This window comes from Dasypus novemcinctus, chromosome X (assembly GCF_030445035.2).
Source record: "Dasypus novemcinctus isolate mDasNov1 chromosome X, mDasNov1.1.hap2, whole genome shotgun sequence".
Classification (NCBI taxonomy): Eukaryota; Metazoa; Chordata; class Mammalia; order Cingulata; family Dasypodidae; genus Dasypus; species Dasypus novemcinctus.
Window position 1 is genome coordinate 12,595,790 of NC_080704.1, and position 8,789 is coordinate 12,604,578.

Here is an 8,789-nt window from a genome sequence, read left to right on the forward strand (position 1 = left end):
GTGTGTGCTGTGTCCCCTTGAACTACACAGATGTCAGTCATCTTTCACTTCTACAATTGTGCTCCCGAATGAGGTGCTTCCCTAACATGATAATAGTAAGCTAAGGTGATGGATTGATTTGCTGGTAACTTTTGAGTAATTATGGAGTGGGGAAGAGAATAAGTCAAAGCTTTAATATCACCTTCAAAACATGCAGCTATTTCTCCCAGCACCCAGTCCTACTCCAGCTACTGCCTCATATCTTGACTTCCTTTTACAACAAAAAGCCATCCAAGTTCTCTGGGATCCTTCGGGTGTCACCGAAGTGAATTGAGCCATGAGCTGGAGAGAGCTCCAAGGGCGGGAAGTGGAGTCAGTGCCCCAGTTGCCAGTCAGTATATGTTCTGTGCCTTATGTTAACACAAAAAGGGGAAGAAATACTACAATGAATGAAGATTCCTCTGCATTTTAGCACTGCTTTTTCTCCTGCAGTTGGCTTTTTAATGAGGATGACAACAGACAAGATGAAGAATGAAGCTGAGACCACTTCCCTGGTTTCCATGCCCCTCTATGCAGCCATGTATCCCATGTTTAATAAGGAATTGAAGTAAGGAAACTGTCCCTGAAAGCCTATGCACAACCTGTCTTGATGATGATTGTGGTTTGAACATCTCAGGAACCTTAGAATCATTATTACAACTCCACCCAGAGCTGAAGTGGGTAAACCTGTCCGCAGCTCAGACACTAAGCGTGGTTTTCATTAAGGCTGAAAAAGAAAATCCAGATCTCATGCAAGATATTATTATGAAAATTTTAGAGAAAAAAAGTGTAGAAGTTAACTTCACAGTCTCTCCTTCCTATGGCAACTGATGATGTAGAAGAATATATGATTGAACAAGAGCCAGAATTCCAGGAACGAAATGAAAAGGCGTGAGCACTTAAAACAAATTCTCAGTAAGAGCCCAGTTGAGATCAATGACAGAGTGAGGTTTCTGCAGACAATAGAAGATATAGCTAGTGCAATAAAAGAACTTCTTGATACAGTGAACAGTGTCTTCAAAAAATATCAATACCAGAACTGCAGGGCACTGAATACCAAAGGAAAGAATTTCTAAAGTATTCCAAAAGTTTCATTGATACTCTGAAAACCTATTTTAAAGATGGCTAGGCATAAGTGCCAACCAACTAATTCATCAAACCAACTTGACACTTCAGACCTTCAAAACTGTGGCCTGAAAGTTGTATGTTATGAGATGTACTTCTCAATGGCAGTACTGAACTGCCTTTATCTGTAAATTTTAAAGTTTGACCATATAAATTATCAGTCCCTCTTGCTGGGACCTAATTCAGGATGCTGAAGAGGATTATTGTTATTTTACACTATATTTTTGTAAAATGTAGCTTAATCATAATCTTACACTGAAGATTTTGCATCACTTTTGTTATTATCATTCTTTACAAATTATAAGCCAAAAGAATTTACACCTTAATGTGTCATTACATAACATCCCTTAAAAGAATATTAAATATTGGTGTTTGTTTCTGACATTTTAACTTGAAAGCAATATACTGCAAGATAATGCATTTAATAATATTTGGTGGCAAATAATCAATAGTTTACATCTGTTTAAAAAAGTCCATCATAGTGTTCTCTCTGCTTCCTGTTTCCAGTTTTTCACCTCCCCATCTCTTCAACACCCTCTGATCAAGTTTTTGCAGCTACCACTTATCAATCAAAGTTTACCAGTTACATCCACATTACTAAATCCAATAGTCAATTCCCAATCCTCATTATGTATGGATTAGCAACAGCATTTTATAAAGCTCACTATTCCATCCTCCATGAAATACTTTCTACACCAGGCTGCCTGGCTGCCGTACTCTGATGGTTTTCCTTCTAGCCCTCTGGCTGCTTCTTCTCAATTCTGCTCTCCCTGACCGTTAAACATCAGTGTGCCCTAGGACTTAGTCCTCCCATCTCTTCTCAAATCCTGCTCCTCCTAGCCTTCCCCATCTCGGTTAGTAGTTAACTTCATCTGTCTTTACATTCCAGCCAAGGAGCTTGGAGACACCCTTGACCTCTCCCATACTCATGGTAGATCCATCAGCAAATCCTGTCGTCTGCTCTCATCGTCTTCACTCTGACCTCCCAGGCTCCAGCTACCATCACCAACTTCTGGATTATCACAATGGTCCCTTGAGTGGTCTGTCTCTGCTTCTGCCAAGGTTGGGTTAAAAAACTAAAAAAAAAAAAAAAAAACCACCCATATATAAACAACAAAATCAGCTTATGAATATTCTCTTTTTAGATGTTTTCACAAACTGCTAGCCTGCATCGGATTATTAAAAAAGGTCTCTTAAGCAAAAACATTATGGGCTTCTAAGAGTTTAAGTCTACCCATTATCAGTTAATGAGAACACTCTCAATGGACTCACACTTCGATTTATATATTGGTAAATATGCTTGTTGTCTCGCTTTCTTTTCTTGCTTCAAACTCTTAAGGAAAAAATCAACATAAATTACATTCCTAAGGTACGTTCCAAAGAAACAGGAACAAGTTATTCTTTGTGCAATTTTGAAGGTAATCCCTCTTCATCCGTTTTAATATGTAATTCCCAATTCCCTGTCCATTTTCTATTGGATGTATATGAAATTGCCAGGCTGTAGCTCCATAGTACTTAAGTATTTAAAAAGACAATAAATTAATTATATTGAACCCAATTCATAAATAGAAATTTCCATAGCAGCACTGAAAAATTAAAGCAAAGGGGAAGCGGCTGTGGCCACCACTATCTGCTTTCTTCGAGAACATAAGATTGGAGATCTCTCTCCAGCCCTTGCTTTAGGCATAGCCGATTCCCCTACAGCAACCTCATCTGCCAGCCCTGGGCTCTGAAAAGCATCTTTTTCAGCTTGTGCAGGTGTGTAGTGAGGCTTCTCCCCTAACGTGGTTCAGCATGTCAGAATGCGGCCCAACCAAGCATGTGTTTGCATGTTTCTGGGAGAATCAGTGTAAGTGTCAGAAAAGTGTCTTTCATGGTTTTTTGCAAAGCAAAGGAAAAGAAACCTCAGAGGGAAGCAGCTGTGGCTCAATCAGTTGGGCTCCCGTCTACCACATGGGAGGCCCTAGGTTCGCATCCTTGGGCCTCCTTGTGAAGGCAGACTCGCCCGCACGCTGTGGAGTGCCACCTAGCCCGCAGATGCTGCAGAGCACTGACTCAGCCAGGTGATGCAACTAAAAGAAGAGAGACAAGTGAGAGCCTGCAGTGAATGGACACAGAGAGCAGACAGCAAGCAAGCCGCAAGAGGGGAGGGGAAATAAAATAAATACAGACGCAGAAGAATGTACAGCAAATGGACACAGAGAGCAGACAGCACATTAAAAAAAAAGCTGCAAGGGGTAGGGATAAAAAAATTAAAGCAAGGTTCAACTAGCATCAGATTCCATTTTCACTTGTAAAATGTGTAATTACAGCAGTGTGACATTCAAGGAAACTAACTAGATATAATATCATTGCCACCTTATCTTGCAATAAAGTAGTGGTTCTCAATTGGGGGCAATTTTGCCCCTCCCCCATGGGACACTTGGAAATATCTGGAGACATTTTGGTAGTCATGATGGGGTTGAGGGCACTCCTGGCATTTAATGGGTGAAGGCCAGGGATGCTGCAGCATATCTACAATGCACAGGTCAGACACCCCCACTTCCACCACCCTGGAAAAAGCTGCCCTGCCTTAAAGTTTAAAAGTTTATCATTATGTGGGGCCATGGGATATAAATCCAATTTAAATTTTTTTTAAAAAGAAGCTTTAGATTACATAAATGTTACATAAAAATATAGGGGTTTCCCACATATGCCACCTGTCCCCCTCCCTCCAATTATTAAATGAATTTAAATTTTATAAGCAGATTTTGGTTTGCAGACTCATGATGCCTTTCATTTGAAGGCACACCTTTTACATTTTCATTTCTATGTAAAATCACATTCGTCATTTTAAAGTCATCCATGCAACACTAAATTGACATCTGGAGATATTCTGAAAAAAACTCAGTAGCAACTAATTTCCTGAAACATCGATCTGACACCATATTGATGCCCAGGAGATGAGTAAAAAAGCAGGAAGCAAAGTGCTTTGCACATAGTAGGTGTTGACAGTATCTGGTAGTTTATTGACTCCAAATCAGAATGGGTTTGCAATTCAAGTTTCTGGATGTTTTGTTAAGATCTACATTTATCAACCTGAAATAGCAATCAAATTCTTTTTGGATCCACTAGGGTCCCAGAATTTCTGTAAGTGAAAGTAGCATGAGATTATTTAGAAAGCTCAAATCAATCTCTTTCTCTTTCTATTATCTATAGGTATAATCCTGTAACCACTGAGGATATCTTAAATTGGAAATCCTACCTATTTGTATTCTCTTCTTTAGGAGGTTAACTAAAATGCTAGCTTCTCAGAAGGTGGGTACTTAAATGACTTTAATGATTATTTAGTGCAAACACTCCCCTTTTGTTACAAATGAAGAAAGAGAGGCTCCCAGAGGTTACACAACTTTTCTGAGGTCACAGAGCTGGCTAATGGCCGACTCTGGACAAGTGCTCTCCCTCTGCTATTCGAATATTCTGGGGTTTTACCAAACAGTCTAATCTTTCTTTGCTTGACTTGTTTGGACCAGATGTTCCAAAACTGCTGGATAAAGTTGTGCTGGCTAATTTATTGTGAATTTCTAAACTTGGTATAAGTGTCTGCGCAAGTTATTTATTCTCATCCTTTTGTCTAAAATTAAGATCCTTCCACTAAGCACACAGCACAATTCTCTCTCCTTAAAGAGGAGCTGAAAATGATTACAATACACAGTTAATAACTATAATACTTAATATATAATAACTATGTAGTTAGCAATTTTCTGCCATGATAGCTTTTAAAGAGTTATATCATGTTTGGGACAGTTCTTTTTTCCCCCAGAATGCCAACATTTTCATTCCAAAATACACTAAATGAGTATAGGAAGTGATATAAACATTATCAATTTAGGCAAAGACATACTGATGAATTTACTTGATGCAAGAATTTTTAGTCAGAGAATACAATAATATAGAACAAATTTCATGAATATCAAGTTTGGGTGAGCCCAAAGAATTTTGCTTGGTACTTAAAAGCAAAAGGGGTTAACATGCAGGGTGGATGTTGCGCATATTGCTATATCCACATTTTGAAGCACTCCCATATTGATCCTAAATTCTGCTTAGTTTGTGCAGCAGCTTTATTTATGTGTTTTTGAGTATAATACAATTAGAATCATGAGCCCCAAAAGGTTGAAAAACTGGTGAAGAAAATGCGGCAGAAAGAAAAAAATCCTGTATAACAAATCTTCACAGCATAATACTTTTGGTATGAAATCTATGTGTTTATTTGTTCAATATCTAATGGTGTTCAAGAATGAATTAAAGCAGAGTAGAGTAGAAAGTGATTTGGGGACTTTGACTGTAAAGCCCAGTACTCAAGTACCCTCCTCACTTGTAATTTATAGGTTACTTCTCCCTCTTCTCCAGTAGAGCTAATTACTAGAATATTTGATTTAAGAGCTTCTTTTATTTGCTTTGTCTATCTTCTCTTTATATCTTTTCCTAAGAGCTAGATAGTGAAGTGCTGTAACAGATAGTTAAAAATGCCTTGGCCAGGCATGTTACTTTATGAAGGGGCTCTGGGTTCTGGCTGAAGTTTTTGCAATGAAAACCAGATAATTCTGTGTTCAAATGGAAATGGAAATATTTCATCCTGAATTATCTCTACAGGATGATTCCAACTTTTATACATGAAAACAGCAGTAGAGATTTTTTTAAACTTTATTTTGAAATAATTTCAAACTTAGAGGACAGTTACAAAGATAATACAAATGCCATACAGAGAACTCCAACATATTGTCCCACAATACCCAGATCCACCAATTTTAACATTTTGACACTTTTGTCCTTCCTTCCTCCCTCCCTCCCTTACCTGTCTGTCTGTCTATCTATCTGTCTCTGTCCATCATCTATTTTCTGAACATTTGAGCACAGGTTGCACACATCATACTCCTTAAACACATAATACCTCTATGTACATTTCCTACAAACAAGACTATTCACTTATGTCATCACTTACTGCATCACTTGTGCAGTTACCAAGTTCAAGAAATTTAACGTTGATTGAAGCTTACATTCTATATTCCAATTTTTCTCATGTTCCAATAATGTCCTTTTGAGCCTTTCCTCATTCACTCTTAGATCCCATCCCGTATCATTTATTACATTTAATTACCATTATCTTTTTAGTTTTTCTTTCTTTTTTTTTTAAATCGTGGAAACACATATACAGCATAAATCTTCCCATCCCAAACCTTCCCAAGCATAGAATTCAGTGGCATTAATGACATCACAGTCTTGTAGTACTCTTACTATCATCCATTACTACAACTTTACCTTTACCTACATAGAAACCCTACGCTCATTTTGCATTAACTCTTCATTGCCTCTGCCCCTCACCCTTGGTAACCTGTACTCTACTCTGTCTCTGAGTTTGAGTATTCTCTGGTATTTTCTTAGTGATTACCATGGGCCTTAAATTTAACATCCTAAATCTATAAAAATCTAATTTGCTTTGAAACCAACTTAATTTCAATAGCATACATAAACTATGTTCCTATACCCCACTGCCCCCTTCTTTATAGTTCTTGTTGCAAATTACATATTTACACATTATGAGTCCAAAACCATTGATTATTATCATTACATTTTATGCATTTGCCATTTAGATCCTGTAAGGAATAAAAAGTGGAGTTACAAATCAAAATTACAATAGTACTGGCATTTATGTCTACTTACATAATGATATTTAACAGAAATCTTTATTTTTTCATGTGGCTTTAGTCAATTATGTAGTGTCCTTCCCTTTCAACCTGCAGAACTTCCTTTAGCAACTCTTACAGAGCTACTCTGGTGGTGACAAAGTCCCTCTGTTTTTGTTTATCTAGGAATGACTTAATCTCTCCCTCACTTTTTTTTGAGGTACCAGGACAGAGATTGAACCCAGGACCTTGTATGTGGGAGGCAGGTGTTCAACCATTGAACTACCCCAGCTCCCCTGAGTTATTTTTTTTTTCGTTTGTTTGCATGTTGTTTTTTTGTTTTTAAGGAGATATTGGGAAATGAACCTGGGACCTCCCATGTGGGAGGCAGGCATTCAACTGATTGAGGCACATTGTTCCTTCTCCCTCATTTTTTAAAGAAAGTTTGGCCAGATATATAATTGTTGGTTGGTACTTTTTTATTTTCAGCACATTAATATGTTATCCCTCTGCCTTCTTGCCTCCATGGTTTCCAATGAGCAATCGGCATTTAATGTTATTGAGGCTCCTTGTATGTGACATAATACTCCTCTCTTGCAGTTTTCAGAATTCTCTCCTTATTTTTGTCATTTGACAGTTTGATTATAACAAGCATGGTGTGGGTCTATTTGGATTTATTTTGTTTGTAGTTTGTTCAGCTTCTTGGACATGTACATTCATATCTTTATTTAAATTTGGGGAGTTTTCAGTCACTATTTTTTGGAATATACTCTCTGCCCCTTTCTCTCTTTCTTCTCTGTCTGGGACTCCCATAATGCATATACTGGTATGCTTGATGGTGTCCCACAGGTTCCTCAGTCTCTGTTCACTTTTCTTCATTCTTTCCTCTTTCAGCCACTCAGACTGGATGATTTCAATCACCTAATCTTCATGTTCACTGATTCTTTCTCCTGCCAGCTCCAGTCTTCTATTGAACCCCTCTAGGAAATTTTTAATTCTGTTATTGTGATCTTCAGCTATATTTGGTTACTTTTCATAATTTCTGTATTTCTATTGATGTTCTCTTTGTGTGCATCTCTCATTTTCTGGATTTTCTTTAGTTCTTTGTCCATGTTTTCCTTTAGCTCTTTAAGCATATTTAGGGCCTTTTTAAAAATTAGAGAACCTGTGAGCACACAAAACAAATCATGCAGAATGTGCAGACCTCCTATACATCACCCCTTCACCAATACCCTACATTGCTATGGAACACCTGCTACAGATTATGAAAGAACATGATCAGACTATTACCACTAACTATGGTCCATAGAGTACACTTGGTATATTTTTTCCATACACCCCCTATTATTAACACTATCTATTAGTATTGTTTATTTGTTATAGTTTGTGAGAGAACACTCTCATGTTTGTACTGTTAACCACAGTCCATCTTCCACTACATGGTTCACTGTGTTACATAGTCCCATACCTTGTACATTCTATCCAAAGTGTACATTCAGTGGCTCTCACTTTCATCACAGAGCTCTGCAGTCACTGCTTCAGTAAACTTTTGAATGTTTTACTTAGTCCAAAAGAAAAACTCCCATACACCCCTATTATTGGCTCTTAGTGTTGATAGAGTACTGTCTTTGACATTGACCCAAAAATATTACAGTATTGCTGATTAACTATCGTCCAAAAGTTACATTAATTTTTCCCATGCATCATTATATTCTTAACCATTTTGTAATAGTGATGTACATTTGTTCTAGTTCATAAAAATCACTCTTGTATGTTGTATTATTAACTACAGTCCTCATCCACTTCTGGGTTCACTTTGCTATAGAGTCCTTAGATTATTCTCTAGGTTTCTTTCAAATGCCATTTACATCCTTAGACTACGCCTTTCAGCCACAATCCATCTATAAACCAGCTATGTTCATTATACTCACTATAATGTGTTATCCCTCAACTCTATCCATTTTTACACTTTTACAGTAAAAC

General features: G+C 37.5%; 1 pseudogene; it reads left to right on the forward strand.

Moving 5' to 3' along the window:
• Nucleotides 1-482: 482 nt before the first annotated feature.
• On the forward strand, nucleotides 483-1,215 carry LOC101425378 (programmed cell death protein 10-like; annotated as a pseudogene).
• Nucleotides 1,216-8,789: the final 7,574 nt, after the last annotated feature.